The sequence below is a fragment of the Pogona vitticeps genome, chromosome 2 (genome assembly GCF_051106095.1).
Source record: "Pogona vitticeps strain Pit_001003342236 chromosome 2, PviZW2.1, whole genome shotgun sequence".
Taxonomy (NCBI): Eukaryota; Metazoa; Chordata; class Lepidosauria; order Squamata; family Agamidae; genus Pogona; species Pogona vitticeps.
Genome location: NC_135784.1, coordinates 245,774,341 through 245,799,329, shown reverse-complemented (window position 1 = coordinate 245,799,329; position 24,989 = coordinate 245,774,341).

Here is a 24,989-nt window from a genome sequence, read left to right as displayed (position 1 = left end):
ATTACAATGGATCATAAAAGGAGAGCCCAGGATCTTCAGGGGATTGGACTAAAGGAATGGATGCTGTGGACTATGGCATCAGTCAAGCCGCATCAGATTGAGGGACTAGTGTGGGCACTGCCACCAAAACAAGCCATGGCCTCTGTATGATCACCTGTTCCAAACAGAAACATAAAACAGACTGTAAATCAAGCTGCAGTGTAGTCATAGCTTTACATAGATTGTTAGCTGCCCTGGGCAATTTGGGAGCAGAGCTGGATTAAGGGTTTACCTGCCCTATAAGATGATCCCAGGCAGGGCGGTTGAGAATTCTGACCCCGAGAGAGGCCCAGAAAACAACTACAGTACTAGAAATCGGGCCTTCTTGGCAGTAGCTCCACAGCTATGGAACTCTCTTCTGCCGGAAGTCCATCTGGCCTAGGGTTGCCTCTGTCTGGCAGGCAAAGCTAAAAAGCTTTAAAATGTCCAGCTTTTCTATCTTCACCTCCTCCAGTCATACCCAACCCTGCTACTACTTATAGCTTGGCCGGCCTGCCACCGCCAGCTTCTCTGGATCCTGGCCTGCTGCCTGTCGAGGCACTAGCACTGTGGCTGCAGCCGCCTCCTCAGATTTGGCTGCTGGGGGTAGTTATCCAGCGACTTATGACTCACGTGCCCGCAGAGAGGGCTCTGCGTGCCAGCTGTGGCATGTATGCCATAGGTTCGCCATTGCTGTTTTAGAGGCTGCAAAACTGTCTATAGAAGGCTACAAGAGGCGCAGAAGCTGCAAGCTGCTGACCCTTGTATGGGGGAATGCATAACCAACAAAAAAACTTTAGCTTGTACGAAAATGAATGGACATCGTTAAGAGCACACCAGTGCTTACTTACAAGCACCCCTACTTGTTCCAGTGGGGTTGAGAAACTATTGATAGATTGCATCCTTTAGCTATAGGACTAAAAATATCCAACACACTGTTTGTATTCAATACACCAGGGAAAGGAATTTATAGTTAATAAGCCTGTGTGCTTTTATTTCATGAAATATCCTGACTTGCTTTATCCCAGCTGGGGTGAGGTGATTGCCTTTAGGCTACAAGCTTGCTAATGAAAAGCAGATGGGGGAAGATGGAAGTTTAACCACAGAAAGAAATTGCCTTTAAACAAAATAATTTTCAGGAATTGGCAAACCCATTTGTATGGGGTCACTTGGCGAGGTTATACATATATAACGAGCACATCTAAAAACTAGGCCTCTCTTGAAGAGTTGGTCCCAGCAAGATGAAGAAACACCATTTTGCAACTCAAGTTGGTGCCCTGGCTGAGCAAAACAATAGCTTTGAACTGATTCAGGAGCAGAGCAATGGACTGTAGAGTGCCAGCTAAGCAGCTTTAGAAGTACACTGTGAAGGAGCTTGAGAAGTATAGCTCGCTGGTGTGTTTAATCTCTCCTTTTGATCACCTCTGGGATAGCGTTTTTGCTTTAGTGCCAAAGCTTGGGAAAGTTACTTTTTTGGACTACAATTCACCTAGTATGCCTAGTGAACACACTGGCTGGAAAACACATGCCAGCAAAGTAAGGTTTACAAGCTTTAATTTAGCATCACAAACATTAAGATTACTTCCCCTAGCCTTCTATAGATCAAGCACTTAAACATGACTGGATCTGAAGAGACAATTGGAATAAATCATACAATGCAGAACTGGCGGGGATAGGTTTCTTGTTTTGAGCCAGATAAGTAGCTACAGAGAAACTTAGGGCGTGGTTACACTGTAGAAATAAACTGAGAGCTGGTTCAGGTTTTTTGAAGTCGATTTATTGTCACATGGTTTTTTGTGTCAGTGTGTGCATCATAATGGGAGATCTTGTGGTTCAATGTAGTTTTTTGCTCCAGGGGACTACATGGGATTTCAAATTGGTGCATTTAGGAAAAAAATTGCACTCCAGGATTGGGGAGGGGCATAAATGTTGTGCTTCCTCTCCTTCAAGTGAAATCTATAAAGCGGGAGGGAGGCAAAGGTGGCCAGTTGGAAACACCCTTTTGTTGTTGTTATAACTATTTGGTTTGATCAACTGGCAATGGCTCCTGTTACCTTACGTAGCTCAGATCACCAGGTCAGCTCTAATGGACTTCTCCATGAGTTGAGTGTTTGTGTATATTTTTTGATTTTTCAAACTGGAATAGCGTTAGATCAGAGTTCCAGACTGAAAATATATATATATCAGACTGCAGGTTACCCTGTAGCCTGAAAAATGTGATCCTGACATCCAATACTTGATGAACACCACTGACACAATTTATTCTGACACAGGCCAGCACACATGCCAAAATAATTCAAAATAAATCAATTTAAAATAATGATAAAATCACAACCAAGTTAAAATAAACAATCCCCTCCTAGATGTTCAAAATGCCTCGCTTTTCAAATTTAAAAAAAAAACATGTTTCTTGGCCAAAAAAATGTATGCTTAGCTGTATGTTGTGTAAATGGATATTTTAAAATTGGTTTCAAGCATGCTAAACATGATGAGAACCTAGGAGTATTTTGACATGTAACTGAACCCCAAGATTGCTATTAGAATGCACCGTTTTGGGATGTATCTACTTCACCTAGCAATTTATATTAAACAGTGAGATGGAACAGCAAAGAAAGCACAAGAGACAGCAATCCCAAACCTAGAGTTGGACAATTTTTTAAATAAAAAAGACTAGCAAAAAAATGTCCCAGAAGACCTTGTAGGTTTTCAGGTCCTCTAGGATTCTTCCTTTAGCTAAGTAGTACCAAAAGCTCTGAGAATATGGGAGGAAACAAAAGGCAAAAAAATGAGGCCAGCATATTTCAGCCATCTGTTTCTTAGGCCTAGGCTTGAGAATTTCAGAAGTAATAACAATAGGCATGCTCCACAACAGTCAGAGGGTTGCATGTACCTTTTAAGAAAGCCTCCAGAATTGTTGTGGGAAATTACAGCATTACTTTGGTGTGTGGCAGAGAGGATACAGTTGTCTTGAAAACACATGATCCTTAGAGTTTGGAGGGGGAAAAAATACCCAAGTAAAAGCAGGCCAGTCTGGCCCATGAAAGCACCCCCGTTGCTTGACTGAGTGAGGAAAACCAATTGTTCGGTCTCCTTTTTTGTACAAACAAAGGTACCCTGTGTTTCTCTTTCTAACTCTCATTAAAAGTTCTTCACACCACAGGGCAGAGAGAAAATAGTGGTTCTTTGTATCCCTCCCTCCTTCCTTTTATATATTTGCCCATCCATTTGTAAATGTCTAGGAGCATTTTTCTGCAGGCTTTCAGGAGAAGCCAGCTCTTTCACAAATGCGCCCATAGGGTTAGTTTTATTGCCATGGATTCATGCTGGCATTTCTCATTATACATGATACCTGACAGAAGATAAATAAACCTAAAACAAGGTGAAATTAATTATTACAAATCTACAAATTGTTTGACTTGGATTGTTTCCATTGTTATTTTTAAAGTTATATAAACAGAGCTAAAGCTGGGGCATAAGTAGGAGTGAAATCAGTCTGACACTTCATTAGCAGATAGGCTTATCTCAAAAACAATCTCATAATTCTGCTATCCAAGAAATGGAAATTTCCACACTCTACTAGAGAGAATGATATTTTATAAGTGTGGCTTGAGCAGCACACCGGTATAACTCTAGCCCCTTCAATTCTGAGTAATTATTTTAAGGAAGACATTATAGGCTTGCAAGGGGATGGAGGAGGAATTATGTGTTGCTAGAGTTGGCAGATCTCAGCAAGCCTATGGAAATCTGAGGAAACTGCTCTGCTTCTCTGGGCCTCTGGCTAGGGACAACTCTCAGGGCAAGTGGCACTAGGAGAGGAGGAAGTTTCACTTTTATGTTTGACTCCCAATGCAAACCAGGCTCGCTGGCTAGACATAAGGATCTTGATGTGCCAGTTGTGTCTGCACCAAAATAACAGAGACCGGAAAGAGAGCTGGTGGGTACAGCTACTTGACAGGACGTAATGTGCCAGTATGGTGCCTCATCAACATTCCTTATGGCCATGTGGCAAGGTTGATTCCACCCTTTTCTCACTTGTGTTTCTGTAGATGCTTTGAAATGCTTTGGTTGGGACTCTTAACAGTAGAGTGTGAGGAACGTATATGACACATAGGTGTAACTCATACTTCATAGCAGGAGACATATTTGTTGTGACTAGGTCAGTCTTCTCTATGAGTGCATAAGCGCCTTTGAGGAATTCCTCAACAGAATTTGAGGAGTTATGGGACTCCTTAACACTATTTGGGATGGTGGTGGTCACCCTTAGGAAACAGCTAACTTGGGTAGCTCTTCAATCACAAGAACTCACACAGAAAAAAGCTTGTTGAAATCTTTCCTCCATGTATCTTGTATACACAGAGGACAGAAGATGGAGTGGGATTGTGCCAGCAACTTTGCCCCCAGTGCTGATGCCCCTGCTAGGTCCGCCTGTGAGGTAGCCATGCATTTGACATTAATCACCTTACATACATATGTGTGCATGAAGCCCCTCTTCTAGAATGGTGCCAAGTCACACAGCTAGACTTTGAGCAGAATATCTGCCCTGGGCTGGGATTAGTGATCCAATCCTGTTCTATCCCCTTATCCATGCACACCTTATATGTACAAATAAGGTGCACATGGGGCTTTAGTGTTTCAGCAGACCAAAACATGGAAAAGGTAATTGTTGAGAAATTCTGGGAATAGCAGTCAAAATAGAACTTTTCCAAATTCTGGTAGGAAATGTAAAAGTTATGATTATGGAAATTAAGATAAGCCTTTTGAAAATATTATGTTAAAATACTGTACAATATTACCTATAATTTAGCTGATTGATTGATTGATTGATTAGTAAAAATATTTTCAATGTGATTTTTAATTCTAAGCTCAAGAGGCTGATAATCACTATGGGATCAATTAAGTGCCTGTAGAATTAATATATAATAACAAAAGAGAGTGCCTGCCTGTTGGAGTCAAACTCCAAGTTTACCCAGACACCTGAAACTTGGCATGAATACTAACAGAAACAGAAAGGTGTGTGCTTAGGGGTTACTATATTTGACTTACAAAATGCAGCAATTAATTTAATGCATGCATATATTTCCATATGTTTGAAATCAGTCACTAGGCAGCAGACTTTTCTAACCAGAGCATAGCTTTGCAGGTACTGCAATATGATCTTCTGTCAGGAGGTGACATACCTTTCAAAATAGTGCACAGGTTTCCAGTCAATGCAGTTTGAATTAAGGCGGGAGCAGCATATTTTGATGAAGAGAATTATAGGACTGCTCCTTCCTCACTGCACCCATAGTGTAAGAGGGGTATGTTTAAAACACACACACACACACACACACACACACACACACACACACACACACACACACACACACACACACACACACACACACACACACACACACACACACACACATGCCACTGGATCACTCTCAATGGGACTGGTACCACCATCAGTGATCAGTTGGCTATATTTCACTAATAAAAACTCACTCACCTACCCAAAGGCTTCTACAGGACAAAAGGGAGTCCCAGGGAGGCTCCAAGGCTGAAATGAAGTGAGCTTTCAATTAATTTAAATTATTCTATTGTTTCTGGTGCTCCAGTTCAATTTACACCAGTGGAACTTCACCAGTAGGATTTTGTCCAATACGGTATGTCGAAGTTGAACCCTAGCATACATTTCTTGAACATTTTGGTGGATCAAACTAAGGACTATTCCAACACGTGCAGAACTGGGCTTTTCACTAGTAGAACTAGTATGGGAGGCCTTTATAGAATAAATGCTAATTTAAATGAATATGATATTGACCTCAGTGAGCTTTGCTCCATCCTTAAGCTAAGATCGATTCTGAAATTATACTTATTATGGGAAGATTCATTATAGCACTGATCATTGGCTTTGTAATGAATTTTTTGTTAGATCCTGCTAGTTTTGGCTGACCCTTTAGTTACTGGACTTTAGAGAGCTGACATTTGAGACCAAGTAGCTTACTAATCCGTGTCCTGGATGTTATATTAGCAGGAAAAATTCTCAGAGGATATAGATGGTCACTATATTTTTAGTGTGGAGAATAAACTATAGCAGAATTTCTAGTAATTTTTTTATGACTGTGGTCAGCCAAGATTGTGTCAGCAGGAAGAAATGCATGAATATTGGCACTGAACGGAGATCACATAAAGATTTCCTTCTCAATCCAAACTTTCTAAAGAATTCCAACGGACTCTTCTCCCCTATTCAAATAATTTAGACAGCCCTTTATTTGAGCATCTCTGGTGGTTTATTTGAGCATCTATGAGAAAGAGAAAGAAAGAAAGAAAGAAAGAAAGAAAGAAAGAAAGAAAGAAAGAAAGAAAGAAAGAAAGAAAGAAAGAAAGAAAGAAAGAAAGAAAGAAAGAAAGAAAGAAAGAAAGAAAGAAAGAAAGAAATCTTCAGAATATGATTCCGTGCTGCTTATAAAGATGCTATCAATAAACCTCCCCTGTGAATGAGGAGGAATATCCACTCATGGACAGCAAATTCGCCATCCCTGTGCCCTTACAAGACCCTATCGCCTGACCTCAGACCCTGAAATCTCAGGGGATGGGATTTTGCTGACCTGGCAACCCTATGATCAGTACATTCATGCAGAGGCTGACTCAAATCCAAACCTTGGTTTTAAAAATGCAGGCTGCACAATGAGAGTGTTAGTTCCTATCCAGTGCCGTCAAGTTGGAACCCACTTATAACTACCCTAATAGATTCTTCAAAGTAAGTGAGACATAAGGAGTGGCTTTTGCCAGTTCCGTGCTCCCAGTGATCTTCTATGGCTGCATGGGGATTCAAACCCAGATCCCCAGAGTCCTAGTCCATCATTTCATCCACAACACCATACTGGATATTCACACAATAAGAGTGGCACTCAGAATAACTTTTACATTAAAGCAATTTCAAAAAACCTTTAGCATTTTATATGTCTTGTGGCGCAGTGGTTAAATCGCTGTACTGCAGCCAAAACTGTGCTCACGACCTGGGGTTCAATCCCAGGTAGCGGCTCAAGGTTGACTCAGCCTTCTTCCGAGGTCGGCAAAATGAGTACCCAGCTCGCTTGGGGGGGGGGGGCAATGTGTAACTGCATAATTAACTTGTAAACCACCCAGAGAGTGCTTGAAGTGCTATGGGGCGGTATATAAGCAGCACACTTTTTTGCTTTTTACAATATTTATACTGCACAATGTATTGGTTCTCTTGACACCAATGAAGGAGTTCTACTAAATTGAAGAGAATGTTTTGGCTAAAAGCCAGATTCCCCAAATGTCTTCTGCCCACATTTTGTTGATGTCACTGCTTATGGATAAATACTTCTAGATTACAATAAACCCTCTTAACATGCATTTGTTTCTTTTACTTTTGTTATATTTGCATTATTTGCAGGTGAATTATTTCCAGTTTGTAGCCAGATGCCAGAGGCAGGAACAACTATATAGTATTTATATTCTACATGAAAAATTACTGTATATTCTATATATTTATATTACATGAGAAATTGGGTACAATTATACAGCAGGACAGAAAAAAACCAATCTCATTTGCCTGTATGACTAGATTGATTTCATGGACTTATGAAGGTTTGGTGTTATCCAGTGTTAATGTAGTCCTGGAGCAGCATTAAAAGTTCCTATAGTCACGCAATTACTTGGAGGCACCTTTCACAAATATTCTAAAACATGAGTGAGTTAGTGACTATGGCCCCTTATTTCTAATTCTGCATCTAGAAACCGATGACAGAAAGTGGATCTTTAACAGAATTTTTTTCTGTAATAAAACTCAGTAGTTCAGTGTCTGGTTTATAAATAGGTTTGGAAATAGGTACAGTTTCCCTCCCTGAGTAAACAAACTGGACCTTTCTCTGGAATGGAAGGCTTTTGATGGCTTGCGAACCTGACAGGGAGGGGGGCTCATCTTGAAATGGTGTCTCCCCGCTCCCCAAAACAGGTCCAAATGTTCATTACCCATGTGCAATGCTTATTTTTATCTTCTGTATTGTTTGGCATTGTATAGTTCAGTAAGTGAGAAGTATTGCTTTCTGGGCACCTTGATGGGAGCTAAAGTCCAGCACTCGGGGGGGGGGCATGGTTGTCTGTTATGGTCTAGATTCAAATGCCTAATTTACGGGGAAAACCAGTGGATTGTTGGATGGTTCTATGCACTGAGACCAGCAGAATCTTGTTTTGATCAGGATATTTTTTTTTTGTAGTTCTGTGACACTGTGAGAGCCACTGTTCCCTCCTAGTGTGAGGCAGGTGAGTAACAACTGATCATCTATCCCTCTATCCATGGTCTCAAAATGGTGCAGATCGTTCAAAACTAGGTCTATTATACTGGGAGTAAGGGATTCAAGAAAACCATTACTAGGAGTAAGCTTTACTCCTGAAGGTCTCTAGGAGGCCGAGTTTGAGTCACTAGCTCCCCTTGGGATTGAGTTCATTCTGAGGTCTGAGTTAAGTCCACTGAGGCTCAAGAGTCTGAATGTGGCTGTGGGATGGAGCTAGACAGCCCACTAGGGGAACCAGTGGCAACCCCCTCAGAGACAATGTAAAAAATTTCTATGACTGGAACATAAAAGATCATTTATTCAGGAAGTGGGATTATTTTTGTGTGACTTGAAAAATGCATGTATTAGTCTGAAGCACCCTTGTGGAAGCTTGGTAATCATGTTAAGCTGCCATTCTTTTGTCTTTGCTTGGCTTGTGTTAAGTGTAGCATTGCCAGTCAAAAAGTGCCACAGTTACACTGACTCAAGCATATCTCTGGCATGGAGCTGTAGAAAAACTGTTTGGATAGTGATAGCTAATGCAATTGAATCTGCTTTGTACCCTGGCATTCCTTTCAACTACCAGTCACTTCCGCTCTATGAGTTAACTGTAATCAAACAGCACTATGCTTGAAAAAGTCTTAATAAAACTGTAATGGAAACCCAAATTGGGCTCTCTGCCATTACACTGCAAGCTTGGCCATATGTACAACAGAGTTTGGAGGGGCTTGTCATCTCTCCATTCCTAATTACACATTGGATTGGATCCAGATTTAGGCATGTGCAATTAAGCAAATGTTGTCATTTCCTACTTCCTATTGCAACCTTTCCGTTCTCCCCAAATGCAACAACTTTGTTGTTGCTGGGCTGCAACTCCCATCAGCTTTAGCTGATGAGGTTGTTGGGCTCAACTTCTATTGTACAATGATAGGAGATGCTGGAGTTTCCAGTTCAACAACATCTACAACTTGATAGTTGCCTGCTCCTGGTGTAGAGGTACACTTGCCATACAGTGCAATAAAGCCATTGCACAAAACTATCACACAGGCTTTGTCTTGCCAGTAGAGAGCTGCTTTTGGTTGATGGCTGCCTGTTGAATTGCATAGGCTGTGGTGGTGGTGGTAGTGATTATGTTGCCATGGGATGAAAGTTTCAGTAAATATGGCATCCTTCCCATTTTTAGGACTCCCCAAACCACAGGCTAACCCATATTATCAGGGACCCCTGACTTTCTCTAATCAAAGGAAGCCAGGAGGTGCCATGAGAAAGAATCTCAGCAGCGCACTTGTCAGTCTGGCACCAAGCCATTAATTTAATTTCTCTTCCGTGTGTACCTTTTGAATGCGCAGGGAGCTGCTTTAGCACAGTGGGTAGGAGCACCAGGAGAAAGAGTTTAAGTCCCCACTTTGCCCCCTGGAAAAGGGGCCAGCTGACATCACTTGGAGCATCTGTGGCTGATGGAGTTATGTGCCTTTCCACCTCTGTAGCCTTGGGTGCGTTGCATAGTTATAGATCACCACTAGAGATGGCTATACGAATGCCCATATCTCCGCACAGCTGGAGTTAACAAGGGTCTGGCCCCTAGGGCCAGACTGTCCACTCACACATCTGGTGGTGGCAACAGCCCCTCTCTTCCTTCCAATCGCTCCAGAGCACCGCTTGTCTAGCCACTCGGCATCCTTGCAGGGAGACTTGTCCTCCCCTCCCTCTGCCAAGAGTGGCTAGACGATTGGGAAGAGAACGGCACTTGGGAGTGATTGGAAGGATGAATAGGGTTGCCACCATCAGCAGATGTGTGAGTGAACAATCCGGACCCAGAGGCTGGACCCTCATTAACTCCAGCTGCACCGGGATATTCGTATACAAATATAAATATCCCCATCTCTACTTTTAATAGTTTTTAAAAAAAACCACCACTGGATCACTGCCAATGGGCCTGGGATCACCATCAGTGATCAGTTGGCTATATTTCACTAATAAAAACTCACCTGCCCACCTGAAGGCTTCTACAGGGCAAAAGGGAGTATACAAAAACGAATAACCCCATCTCTAATCAGCACAAGAATGAAAATATGGTAAAACACTTCAGAGTGCTTTATACACAGAAAATCCTGGGAAGATTCCCAGCAGTCAGAGGCAACTTATAGCACGTCATTATTATATTATTAGCAAACAAGACATGACTTGTATTTTGTGCCCTTCCGGTTTCTATGTGATCTGGTTCCATTGTGACGCTTTTCTTACTGCAGTTATTACTTATATTTATAGCATATCTTCCTCCAGAGATAAAGCTTAAGCCACAATGTCCACAGGATGGCCAGAAGGTTTGTCTCCCATCCAGTAATCACCCAGACCCAAACTTACTTGACTTCTCTAGTACACTTTATCCTTGTTTGTCTCTCTTATCACAACATAATCCTAACTAAAATACCACAAAGAAAGTTGTACTGGATAGCATGAATCAGCAGGGTTTGGGATGCACTGGTGCCTCCATTACTCTAATCATCCCACTCTGGCAACATTCTCTTATATTTGATGGGAATGGAGTGTGATCCATATGCACAAGAAAATCAATGAGTCATTACTACAGACACAATGATTGACAGCAAAACATAAGTATGGACTAAAATTACCGCACCTACAATGATGTTAAGTAACATATTACTGTACTTACATGTGGGGTAGTTTGGGATAGCCTGTTTCTGAATGGGAGGGTAAAATAGTTTTATTTTTTTTAAATGCCACTATAACACTGAAAACCCTTTATACAAACTTCTACAAATCTGGCATGGAGTAAGTCCAGAGATTGTTACACTATGTCAGATGGAAAATCTTCTGTAAATACCTGAAGACCTGAAGAGGGCAGTTAGCTGCAAGACCTCTTGGAGGTCACAGGTTTGTAGGGTCATTGTAAGCTGGAGGAATCTTGATAACACATAACAGTTTTAGACTTATATTGTTTTATTTTCTTTGACACTTACTTGAGGATCACAAAGATTTCCTTTCAGCCACTGATTTAACCCTTGATTTCCTTTCAGCCAATGATTTTAACTCTTAGCCAGTAGGCTCTGCTTACAACAGTTTTGTGTATTATGTATACACAGACACAGAGAAATCTTTGCAGGCAGTTTTGCAGGGGTGTTGTGCAAATCTAGGACTTTGACCAAAATAAAAACCTGCTATACCATTAATACTATAGTCACCAAAAGAGGGACATGCATGTGTGAGCCAAGCCCAAATCAAACCAAGTCATTTGGAAATAGCTTTCATTGGATTGTGCCTTATCGATGAAGATGTTTTGGATGTTGAATTTCACTGCTTGGTACGGGGACTTTGAACAAATAGCTCACCGTCTTTTTAATTCAGGGATATAGAGTATGGTGCTGCAGGTGTTGAACCAAAACTTCCAGCCTTCATCCCCATCAATTGTGCTAGCTAAGGCCGCTAGGAATTGTAATCCAAAAACCTCTGCCCACCCCTGCCTTCATCTATGATGTAATTAGAGCAATAAAGATCAAAAGACAAATTGACAGAGAATGTCCTTCGCAAATTACACATGGTCCATAGACCTGACTGTGGATTTAGGACAGAAGAAAGAGGAATCTCTTGTTGACTTAACTCCTTTGTTTGGTGGAAGAAACAATACTGTAGTTTGGAAGTAGTAAATGGGTCATCTCCAGGCTGAATAAACAGAACTATTTTTCATCCATAACACACCCCAGTGGCAGCTGTTTGGTCTACAGAGAATTAATCCTTTGTCTATTAATGGTGAACATTATGAAAGGGAGGGGAAGGGTGCTACTCTCCCCTTTTCTGTTCTTTTTTCAAAAATGTCAGATGTGACTCTCTGGAGTGGCAAATGAAGACAAGGCTCCACACAACGTTTTCATAACCATTGGGGAGGACACAATAAGTGAAGGAATTAAGGTGTCCCAGAGGCTACATTCCTCTTGTCAAAAGCTGCTGAATGAAACAGCAGGACTACCCATGCCTCAGCAGTCCTGAAGCAGCATGGCCCTAATTCGGTGGCAACACAATTGTTCCATCTTACAATGGGGAAATAAATGTTCTATGAGGCACCATGGTGTAAAGGACCATGCAACCTTTAGAAAAACATACAGAAGAAGAGAAAGAGTGTGTGTTGTGTGTGAGAGAGAGGGAGGGAGGGAGGGAGGGAGGGAGGGAGGAAGTGCTCTTGTTAGGAGACAAATGGAGCTCCTTATACTTACTTGGAAGGCTGGGGAGAGGCATACAGGAGGAGATGAAGGCAGTGGATTGTGCAAAACTGTCTCCACTGTCTGTGTTCCACATTTTTAATGGAAGAAAAAATATTGTTGGAATTACTATTTCTTGTAGGGTCAGCTTCTGGATGGAGGTTGGGGATCCCACTACACAGTTACACAGGGCATCCCCTCGGCCACCCAGAAATGAGCTGCTCATTGTTTCTTGGTAAACATAGTGGTCCCTGAAGTTTAGATAACCTCCACAGGAAAGGGACTATATTTTGGTGTCATCCTGCAGATCTGGAACCAGGAAGTAACATTCATTAATGAGTCCAGTTGTACTCCACCACACTTATATACTGATACTTTACCTTTATTGGCATAAAAAGCGCATACAGACATACAAAGGGTACAAAGTACAACTTGTGGGGACAGCCCCTAAAACACTAAAACTTAGGATTGGATTCTCGTTCTGTATTAGTTTGGATTATGTCTAGCAAAAATTTGCCGAGGATAGTCAAAAAGTGCTCGTCGGACCGCTGTAAAATAAAGCTAAAATATGCTTCGTCAGTAAGCCAGGGCTTTCGTTGAGGAAAGGAGGCGAGGAATTTGTCCCTCGCGGTCAAATGAAGTGGGCAATGAAATAAGATGTGGGGTAACGTCTCTACAACATTCATCATGCAGGGGCATAATCTGTTGTTGAAGGGGATATTATTAAATCGGCCTGTTAGCACCGCTGAGGGAATTGAATTACAGCGGGCTAAAGAAATCGCCCTTCTGATTTCGGGATTATGCAGTATGGAGATGTAGGCCGGTGGGCTGCCTACTACCAGGGGAAGGTTCCAGAACAGAGGTGAGCAAGATCTGTTTGCGGCACTTAATAAGTTTTGCGAATCAATGTCGGCCAGTCTTTGTTTGACGGTTTTTAAGGCGGCCTGGAACGTGAGAGAGCCCAAGGTCTCCGGATCTAGACCAATCTGTTCAATCTTCCTTAGCCAGCCATCAGCAGGAGGGCAACTATCTTTTTTTAGATGATAAAGTAGGGTTGTTTGGGAGGGGTCAAAGTATATTCTTAGCCAATATTTGCAAGTTCTGTGCCAAGCAACGTCCTTTACTGGGAGTTGTCCCGTTTCGAGGCATAACGCCTCATACGGCACGCAGTTTGGCATAGCCATGATTCTTCTCAAGAAAACTGATTGGAAATTTTCTAATGATTTGTGATAGGCGTTGATCCAAATAGGGATGCCATGCAAAGCTTGGGAAATGGATTTGGCATTGAATATTTTAAGGGCTGCCGGGATTAGGCGGCCTCCTTTGTTATAGAAGAATCTGGAGATAGCCGTTGAAGATGTTTTGGCAGTTGCATGTGCCATATTACGATGGCCCACCCAGGAACAGTCGGCTGAGAATAGTAATCCCAGATATTTGAAGGTCCTCACCTGTTCAATTGAGTGACGATTAAAGGTCCATTTGTATATTTTGCGGGACTTGGAGAAAACTAAAATTTTTGATTTCAGATAGTTTAAATGAAGTTTGTTAATAGATAAATAGTCCAGACCTTTGTTAATTAATCTTTTAAGGCCCAGCCGAGAGCGCGAAATAAGTACAGCGTCATCGGCATATAAAAGGACTGGGATCTTGCGATCTCCAAGAGTTGGAAAATGACCATCGACAGTTAACAGTTCTGGAGCCAGATCATTTAGGAACAGGTTGAATAAAGTCGGGGCCAATGAGCAGCCTTGCTTGACTCCCTTATTTGTAGGGATCGCTTCCGTAAGGAGGCCGTCCCAAGAGCATCTTATTCTGCAGGAGGTGTTAGAGTACAGTTGCCTAATGGGGATAATCAGATTGGAAGGGATTCCGGTTTTCTCCAGCTTGGCCCAGAGTAGCTGCCTGTCAGTGCTGTCAAAGGCCGCTTTTAAGTCTAGGAAAGCTACAAATAATTTTGAATTAGCTTTTATGGAGTACTTGTAAGCGAGATGAGACAGGACTGCACAGTGGTCCAAGGTGGAGTGGCCTGGTCTGAACCCAATCTGTTCAATACCTAGGATGTTATTCTCAGTGATCCAAGTGTTAAGATGGACCAAAAGATAGTTGGCGTACAGCTTGCCTGCTATTGAAAGAAGGCTGATTGGCCTGTAATTCTCAGGGAGACAGGGGTTCCCTTTTTTGAATATAGGGGCAACAATGGCCTGCTTCCAGGACTCCGGGAGGGACCCGCTGGCGATAGCTGTTGAGAAGAGACCTGCCAGGATAGGAGCCCAGACATCGGGGTTGGATTTCAACCATTCTCCCATTATCATATCGGGACCGGGCGCCTTGCCAGGCTTGAGTGAGGCAATTAGGGTTTTGATTTCTGATGTTAACACCGGCGGCCAGTTTGGGGTTGCAGATGGTTCAGACACCACGTCTAACGGAGGGGCGGTGTTATCGAAAAAGAGGTTTGAAAAGTGCCGCATCCAGACAGAAGCCGGAACTGCTTTGGGGTCGTGGCCATTTGCTTTAAAAGAGCCGTTCACCGTCGCCCAAAAAGAGCGAGGATTAAAGTGAATCGTAGCCTGATAAAGTTTTTCCCATAACGCTGCCTCATAATTATTCTTCTTGATTTTAACTAGCCTGTTCAGGTGGAAATTTAAAGAGAAGTATTCTTTAAGTGCCTGCTGAGAGTTTAGCTGCCTGAACTTTTTGAAACAGTTTCTGGCCGCCCTTTTGTATTGTTGGCATTCATAATCAAACCAAGACGGGCTACCCTGACGTGAGGCTGAGCATGAGGTCTTTGCAGGTAGCGCTAAGTTAGAGGTGATAAGCTCTATTAGTTGGTTATACAGATTTACCACTTCCGATGGGGAGTTTGCCGAACGCATGGCGGAACTGAGTGCCAAAAAGTTGGGCTTCGCTAACAGAAGGGCCAGTTTAGACTGGGTTAGCTTGTCCCACTGAATTTTAGGGGAGCAGGACTGAGCCTTGACAACCTCAGCCGTTGGGCCCTTGCTTGTAGGGATGCCTCTCAGACTAAGTTGGAGAGGAAGATGGTCGCTCAGTTTAAACGCATCTACAGCGAAGTCGGATACTCTAGCAAGCAGCGGTGGGACACTAGGATATAATCGATTACGCTGCAGCCTGCCTCGGAGATAAAAGTAAATTCCTTAGCCTGCTCAAATAAAGCAAGTCCGTTTAGCCAAAGAAAATTTTGTTGGATGCTAAAGTTGGCAAGGGAAATGCCTGCGGGGTTATGTTTTTTATCTTTAGAGGTTCTGGGCCAGCTATAGTAGGATGGCAGCTCAGGCAATAGCCCTCCATTCAGAGTCATTTGGAAGATCTCAAGGCCGTCGCCAACCCTGGCATTAAAGTCAGCGCCTATGATAAAGTTGGCCTGAGGATGTTTGATAGACAAATCAGCTACGGTCTGTTCGAGATGCTCCCACATCTGGGAAACAATATGCTTATGAGAATTAGGAGGAAAGTAAATATTCATGATCAACGTTGGAAGGTTTTTATCTAATATGCGGACCACCAGGGAGCTGCTGTTTTTTTGAGAAGACAATACTAGCTCAGTTTTCATAGAACTTTTGGTCAGGATCGCAAGGCCAGCAATCATACGGCCATGCTTTTCCCTACGAAAGGCTGGCAAAGTAAAGCTTTGATAACCGGGAAGTGTTATTGCCTTGTCTGTCCAAGTCTCTTGGAGACAAAGGATGTCATGTTGCCTTAAATAATCGAGAAATTCCGCATTATGCTGTTTCTTAGACCAGCCCGCGACGTTCCAGGACAAAAGTTTCAGGATACCCTTGACAGGGGGGGCATCAACTGGGGACGGTGACCGACAGCCTAGTCAAGGTTGGGACGCAGAGAACGCGGGGACTATTGAATTAAGGTCAGGCGGGTCCGTAGATGGAATGTTTGTTGAGGATTCATTCCCGGTATCATGTAATTGCTTCATAGGCGTCGACTTCTTGGGACACAGAACCGAAGGAGTGGGGTTGTCTTGGAGGCCAAGGGTGGGAAGGGCTTTAGCCTGGGACACCAATTCATCACAGGCAGCACCTTTCTTTTCTGAGACAAAGGAAAGTGAGGTTGATCGAGGGGATGGATTGTTCTTGATGGTCGCCTCCACATTGTCCAGCAAACTAACAACTTGGAGAGAATGGGACGCCTGTCCGATGGGAAGGGGCTGGTGGATGGAGGTTGACCTTGGATGGTGTGCTGAGGTGGGTTTAATATCCCGGCACTCCAGACCCAGCGGCTCTTCAGCAGGTGGTTCTAACAGATGTAAAGAATTGGGCTTCATCTTGAAACGTAGGTGCCCACTCACCTGCTTGAAGACTCTCTGGACCCCGATGTTATAGGCAAGCAGATCATTTTTCTTTCTGAAAATTCTGTTGCATAGGTCCTGAGTTTTCACTGTAAGAAAGAGCCGCTTATATCCTCTGACTGTTGGTAGGTAGTAAAAACACTCTAAATCCAGTACGTCTGTGTTAAGACCCAGTAGTAGAGATAATGTTTTGGCAATTCTGGGCTTGTTGGACCATTGTCGGGCTTCACTGCCCGGGAGCGTCAGGAGCACGTCTCGGGGGGACCAAATCAGCTGAGTTTTTTTGTTGTTGGCTTCATTAACGTCCTCCTTCGAGACAGCTGGCAGTCTGGCATTTAGAGGTTCAAGGAGGCTGGCAGTGTTGGCTTGGAAGCATAGGTTAGCAGCCGAGTGAGTGCTCTTCCGGAAGTCGCCACTAGAGGGGTGTGAGCTCTGGTCTCCGGCCATTTTCGCCGCATGTGTTTGAATTGAGGCGATTTGCTTTTCAATTGAGCACAGCCTTTCCAGTAATACTAAAAAAGCACGGGCTGCAATCAAGCATGAGTCCCCCAACTTTTGCTCCAGAGACGGGGAGGTATCCGCAAGGGGGCCCTGCGGCCGTGATGGGGTGTTAGATACAGCCAAATATTCGCGCAGAAAGGATAGAAAATGGTCATTCAGTCCTTCCTTGTCTTTTGGAAATTGGCCAGAGCCAGAACCACCCTCCTCAGAGGCAAGGGAGGTGTTTAAAGGAGTGTCTTTAGCAGCCGATAAGCCCATTAAGTCCGGGGGAGAATTGCTTGCCTCACGAGGAAGCAAAAGGCTCGACGGCATTGGAGCTTGGGCAGATGAGGACGGTTCTTGAGGCTCTAGAGGTGGCTGCAGAAACGAGTCAATGTGAGATTGCACAGCCGGCTCCTGCCACTGTTTTTTTGGCTTCTTAATAGCTTTCCCTTTTTTATGGTCTTTGGAGGGGCTGGTCCTCCTTCTCTTGGCTCTCAGAACCAAAGACATATTGTTCAATAAATTAACAAGTAAGGGTTACCTGTCTTGTCCTCCTTCTTGTGTTAGGGAACGTCTTTCAATAGCCCAGGGGTGTCAAACTCAAATTCATCGGGGGCCGCATCAGCAGTTTGGTCCCCTTCAAAGGGCCGGTTGTATCTGTAGGTTAACTTGAGCCATTTTTAAATGAATTTACTGTACTCTGTGCAGGCACGGAGTAAATTCATTGGGGAAAAAAAAGGGGAGGCTGCAAGGCTGGCGGTGGCTCCGCGGGCCATCAGACGAGGTCTGGCGGGCCGGATTTGGCCCGCGGGCCTTGTGTTTGACACCCCTGCAATAGCCCATCTGAGTAAGCTTCCAGATTCCAAGTTAAATCGATGATAAATATAAAAACCTCCAAGGTTCAGTTCTGATTTAGATGAGAGCAAGTAATAAGTCTTCCAGCTCTAAGTTATGGCTGAATGCAGCTATTGTTGTTGTTGAGAGTGGAGTAGAGCAGAAACTATTCTCTGCGTCCTTCCCCTTCAGTCGCTAGGAAGCCAAACTCCCTAGGTTCTTATCGCAGTTATTAAAAAAAGAGAAAAAGTTAAAAAGACTTGCCAAAACCAAGATAAAAAGCTGGAGGTTGGAGTAATTAAAACTTAAAGCTTAAAAACATAAACTGTTTGGACTATCTAAAACTGTTTCAAACTAATTAAGACTATTAAAAAACTGGAGCAAGAGAACACGGACGCTGCTCCACCCTCCCTGCAATCAACAGCCGCCATGCCCTACTCCACACTTATATATTTTATTCATATTCTTAAAGGGAAAAGGATTTGAAAAGCTAGAAAGCTAGATCCATTCACTCATTCAGGTTTTGGGGACACTTGGACAAGAAACATCCAAAGACCTTCCATTTAGCACAGCTCTCCTCCCCACCTTCTTCCAAGCAGTATTTGAATAATGAAACAGATCCTCCTCTGGATGATTTGAAGGCCAAGTCAGGACTTTGGAGTGCATCCCAGTTCAGCCCAGGCAGATTTGTGCCCCAGTTCCAAGTTGCTGTGTAAGCCTCCCATTGGAATTTCAAAACAGCTGCCACGTTTTTCTTTTTGCACAACGTTTAGAAACATGTCAAAGAGTGGAGTGGCTGAAATTCTGGTGCTTAGTGTAAGAACATCCATAACCTTCAGTCCATTTTTAGCTGGCAAATAATGAGTCACTGTGATTCCTAGGGGTGAGCACACATGATGGCTTGCTGTGTGTACACTGCACCCTTCCCCCCCACCCCAAGAATCATGGCAGGGATTTTTTACTTGCTGGAAGTTATGAATTTTCTTATGCTAAGCAACAGGATTTCATAATGTGATTGCTGAGCATATCAGTAACATAAGAATGAGCAGAATAATCCTTGCTCTTGCCCCTGATCACATGGTGTGAATCGTTGTTCAGAAATAGCATCCCTATTTCTCTGTGAGGCAGCGGGTAGGGGTGGGGCTTTAGGAGGGTGGTTCTGATCCACTTCCCATTATGCTACCACTCAATTTTCCCGGGTAAGCTGATTGTGGTGGTCTCGGATTTGATGTTAAGAAACCCCAGGTAGGTGAAGCTGAGAGATAGTCCCTGACCCAGGATTATCCAATAGGATTTGATTCCATTTTCAGTACTGTAGACTAAAGTTACATCAAGCCAAAGCAGCTATGCCACACTTGTGTCTTGATGGATAAGTATCCATGAGATAATTAATGGATAAGAAGGTACTGTAAGGGTAAACGTTCCCCTTGACAATTGTCCAGTCATGTCTGACTCTAGGGGGTGGTGCTCATCCCCGTTTCCAAGCCGTAGAGCCAGCGTTTGTCCATAGACAGTTTCCGTGGTCATGTGCCCAGCGTGACTAGACACAGAACGCCGTTACCTTCCCATTGTGGTGGTACCTATTTATCAATTCACATTTTTACATGCTTTTGAATTGCTAGGCTGGCAGGAGAATTAATGGATAGGTATCTATAAATTAGACACATAATATTTGTGAAGGACTGTTATTTCCAGTGCACAAAGGCTGTTATTCACTTGACAGATCTTCTCTCTTTCTCCCCCAGCCTCTTGATTCCAAGACTTCCATCTTTTTTTCAGTGAAACACTAAACCCAGATTGTGGGATATCCAAAATAGGGCATAACCAAAGTAGTATTTTCAATATATTATTTTGTTCCTTATTACCAAGTTACTTGCTTCAGACCACTGTGGCTGCCCCCAAGTCTATCTTTGAAGCATATGGTATGCAGCTTTATTTCCTTTGTTTTCATTTTGAAAAATAAAGTCTGAGTTATGGAATGCACATTGCTACGAAGAATCATTCACATGGGAATACAACCAAGTTCGGTTTCTAGATTGAAGGAAACTGAAATATACATTAGTCCAATGTAGCCCTTTATTTATAAAAACTCATTTTCTGAGCTACCTTTTTAATGGCAACACTAAATCCAGTATAAATACTGTCATCCTTTGGAACATGCAAGTAAATTACTCCACTTGGTTTATGCAAGTCTGAGACTTGCTGTCCATATGTACTCATTAAAATAACACCATATCCATTTCAGGGGCCCCTGCTGATGAACAGCATGTTTGAAATGTCAGCCTGAATAATGACTCCTTGGTGCCTGCTGCTCTGACTTTATGTTCTGTGAGACAGAAACATTTCAATTTGACCAGCCTAACGTCGTCATTCGGGGAGGCCACATTCAAAGCCTTGTGCATGTGCTGGCTGTCCCACGACAGCACCTCCTTCCTTGTGGGGCAGAGGAGTAGGACTTGCCTTGCTGGGAACCAAGAAAGCTGAGGACCATGCTGGATAATGCCAAGGCCTTCTGCACTAGCTGCCCCAGCTCCAGTGGTGCCACAGTTGCTATAGCAACAGCAGCCCAGCTTCAGCAGGCTGCACATAGTATATGATATGATAATATTGTTTTGTGTCACCACCTGAAATCTGCTATTGGCACTTGGAACCTAATCAATTGTGTTAATTGGCAAAGCAGAAGGACCTCGCATGCCATTTTTTTTTCTCCATGCCACCCTGGGCACACAGGCCATAGATTAACCACCCCTGCTGCAAGGGAAAACATGCAACAGCTGCAATTGATGCAAACCATTCACATTTTACCAGAAAATTGTGGCTGGGAATCAGAAATGGGACCTCTTAGCAGGGATGCAAATCTGAGAGAAATGAAAGTTTGTCTTATGGGTAAGAACGAGGCACCCCAACATTTTTCTTCTCACATACAAGAGAGCTATATGTTTTCTCAACAAGAATTCTGGTGTCTGCAAGAATTATTTTTGTGCAAATTGCCCAACTGTCCAAATTAGGTACAACAGGGATAGCTCCTGCCTTGTTGTTGCAAAGACTTCAAAAAGTTAGATATTGTGTTGTGTACAGGTCTCTGATGTGGGTCCAACTGAAGTCTTCCATATAGGTACTAATTTGTACTCCATTTGATCCAATTTGTGCCCCCAGTCCATGTCAGTTTGCCCTGATATACATAGAATTTGAGGACACAATAAACTCTAAAGACTGGAGTAGAGCTATCAAATTCCAGATAGCTGACTTTTGTAAACAGCCAAGTTTTGTAAACTAGCCACCTTTAAAATTTATTTATTTCACACACGAAGGAAGGAAGGAAGGAAGGAAGGAAGGAAGGAAGGAAGGAAGGAAGGAAGGAAGGAAGTTGCTTTTTATTCTCACTTTTCACAGTAGTGCTGTTTAAGGTTTTATATTTTTCCCATTCTTTATTGTTCTCTTCATGTTGAGAATATCATATATAGCTCTTCATAATCCTAATAAAACCAGATGCATAAGACAGTGGTAATACAGTGGTACCTTGACTTGAGAACGTCCCTACATAAGAACGATTCGAGTTAAGAACGGCTCTGTTCTCAAAACGTTGCTTCGACTTGAGAACGGAGCCTCGACTTAAGAACCAAAAAAGGCGGAAAAAACCTTTCCTGCCCCCCCCTTTTTTTACCTTAGGTCAAAAGAAGAAGACAAATTGTCCCTAGTAGTAGATTCGGATTAACCAGCTTTGCACTAGTGGGAACTAATGCTTTAACTTAAGAACTGCACCTCAATTTAAGAACGAAAAACAGCAGATATGGATTAAATGGTTTTCACTGCATTCCTACCAGAAATGGTGTTTCGATTTAAGAATGTCTTAACTTAAGAATGCAGTCCCAATACAGATTAAGTTCGTAAATTGAGGAACATTGTGGTAATGTGATGAATTTCATTTCTATATGAATATCCAAAGAAAGAATGAGTTTATAAATATTCAAAGCGAGAAAAGAGAATGATAAACCAGGCACTAGAAGTAAATTTCAAATAATCATGACAAGTAATAAAAAAAGAGTCAACTTCATACCTTTGTTTCCCATTGAGGTCCAGTTTTCCTCCTGCAACTAGCTAGCAACTCTTGAGTTTTTCTTGATTTTATTTATTCACTTTTTATAGCTTTCTGCAAAAGGATTTTACCATTTTGTGTAATGGAATAGCTGGCAAATACATGTTTATGAAATTAAGAAGTATTTATGTTTGCAGCAAGGAAATGTTTCATGACTATGTAACATCTACATTACATCATGTTAATCAAAGGTTTGGACGGTCCATAACTAAAGTTCAAGGAGAAATCGGTGTAATAAAGTCAAAATGAAGTGCAGATCTGTCAACAAATGCAAAATGTGTTTTAGGAGCAGCAATTCTCCTTTTTGACCAACGGAGGGGCTGGGGGGCTTTGGAGGTGCCATGATCTGCAAAAACATCTGGAGGCCCCATGCACACCATGGGCTTAATGTTTCACAATATGGGGAAGCCTATTGAGTGCATGTAGAGGTTCCCCAAATTGTGGAAACTTGTGTGATCAGAATTATGGTTCATGAATGGAGCTTACATTCAACAAGCTTCTCCACTGCAGATATTCTCCCAACATGTGGATATTGTGGGACAACTCCAACATAGGCCATAATTGCAGAGAGAGGGAGCGCAACCACAGTCCTTGTCTCCTTCCCATAAAATTGTAACTGCCTGATTTTACATATTTGAGAAGGCCTGGATCCGAAGAACTATCCTTCCAAAGAGAACATCTACTCAGCCTTAGTATCCGGTAAAGCATCAGTTAAACAGTTTGTTTCCTGTTTCTTTAAGTCTGTATTAAAATTTAAATGACCTTGCATTCTACAATGTCACACACAACATCAAGGGTACTTTGACTTATTCCTCTTCTAATCTGATCCATGCCATCTTTTACCAACAATGCCCTTCTGCACTAAACACAGAGCAAATGGGACAATTTCCATGCAAAGCAATTAATGGACAGACATTAAATCGGACATCAGGAATGGCAACACACAGAAATCTGGTTCTAATCACTTCAATCTACCAAGACACTCTTCATGCAATCTGCAAGCTGCTGTTCTGGAGAAGAAAAATTATAGAACAAGAAGTCAGAGGGAAACAGCTGATATAAGATATAAACACATGCTTAATACCCATCTCAATCAAGTAAATATTAGCCAAGTGACTTTAAGCATTACCAAATGTGAAACACCAGCTCTGTTTTTATTCTTCTTCATATTTGCACACACATTTCCTTCCTTCCTTCCTTCCTTCCTTCCTTCCTTCCTGTGAAGGCTAGTCGTTTAGGGCAGTGGTTCTTAACCTTTGTTACTCGGATGTTTTTGAACTGCAACTCCCAGAAGCCCCAGCCAGCACAGTTGGTGGTGAAGGCTTCTGGGAGTTGCAGTCCAAAACTCCTGAGTAACCCAAGGTTAAGATCCAGTGGTTTAGGGCATTGTTCCACCTCAGACTATCCACATTACCCCACCCCAGGCTATTCCCAGTCAGCCAACACCTTATGCAAAAATTGTGTTTCAAGGCAAAGTTGTCTTCACTGCATTTCAGTGTAACTACTCTTGTGTTTGCACATGGATTTTGTTCTCATAGAGGGCCAGTGACAGAAGCTTTAATTTGCCAATTCCTTTGGATATTGACCAAACCATTTCTCTATGGAGAAGCATCTCATCCCAAATCTCCTTCCTCCAGAACAGTGATAATGCAAGGCAGCTGGTTATTAATTTGATTACTCCAAGATGTATGTTTTTATTTTATTTTACTCTACTGTTCAAGACATATATGTAGGTAGGAATCAGCCATTTTTTCCTCTTGTGCTTTGAGTCAAGTATTTCTCAAAAGATACTGCAAACAAGTTATCTTTGTTTATTTTTCTGTTTCTAAGCTCTGCAAGGAGAACAAACCTATCCATTCTAAAGGAAATCAACCATGAGTGTTCACTGGAAGGACAGATCCTGAAGCTGAGCCTCCAATACTTTGGCCATCTCATGAGAAGAGAAGATTTCCTGGAAAAGACCCTGAAGTTAGGAAAGTGTGAAGGAAAGAGGATAAGGGGACGACAGAGAATGAGATGGTTGGACAATGTCACCGAAGCTACCAATATGAATTTGACCCAACTCCGGGAGGCAGTGGAAGACAGGAGGGTCTGGCGTGCTCTGATCCATGGGGTCATGAAGAGTCGGACACGACTAAACAACTAAACAACAACAAAAAAGCTCTGCAACGTTTGTGTGAGGTGGTAACTTTCATTCAGTAGCTCAAGATCACTTGCCAGGCTTGATAGAAGCATCGCCTTCTCTTCCCATTCTGTACCTGGCAGATACTTGTTAGCAGAGACAGTAACTAGCTCTGAAGAAGAGAGTTGCCTTTCACAGTAAGGCTGAATAGTTCTGGACAGGTGGTGGGGGAAGGAATCTTCATTTAAACAAAACTCATTTTTGTGCCTTTTATGCCCATCAGAAGTAAATCTCAAGTTAGTTCCTTGCAGAATATATATGAGATTAAAGCTTCTTAGATAAATACAATTTGTGTTCTTTCTCTCTCTTCTCCCACATTTTTCTCATTCTTTTCTCTTGAGAGAGAGGGGAAATCGTTTTCTTCTCCTCCTTTGTTCCTCCTCCCCCCTCTCTCTCCCTCCCTCCTCTCTCTGTCTCTCTCTGTTGGCTCACAATTTCATTGGTTTCTTTCTGAAATGCAGTGCAATGTTATACTAGAGTTTATAAACCCATAAAGGTTGTTTCCCTCTTCATATTTTGTTCCTGGCTGTTTCTTGGCAGGAGAGAGAACACCCCC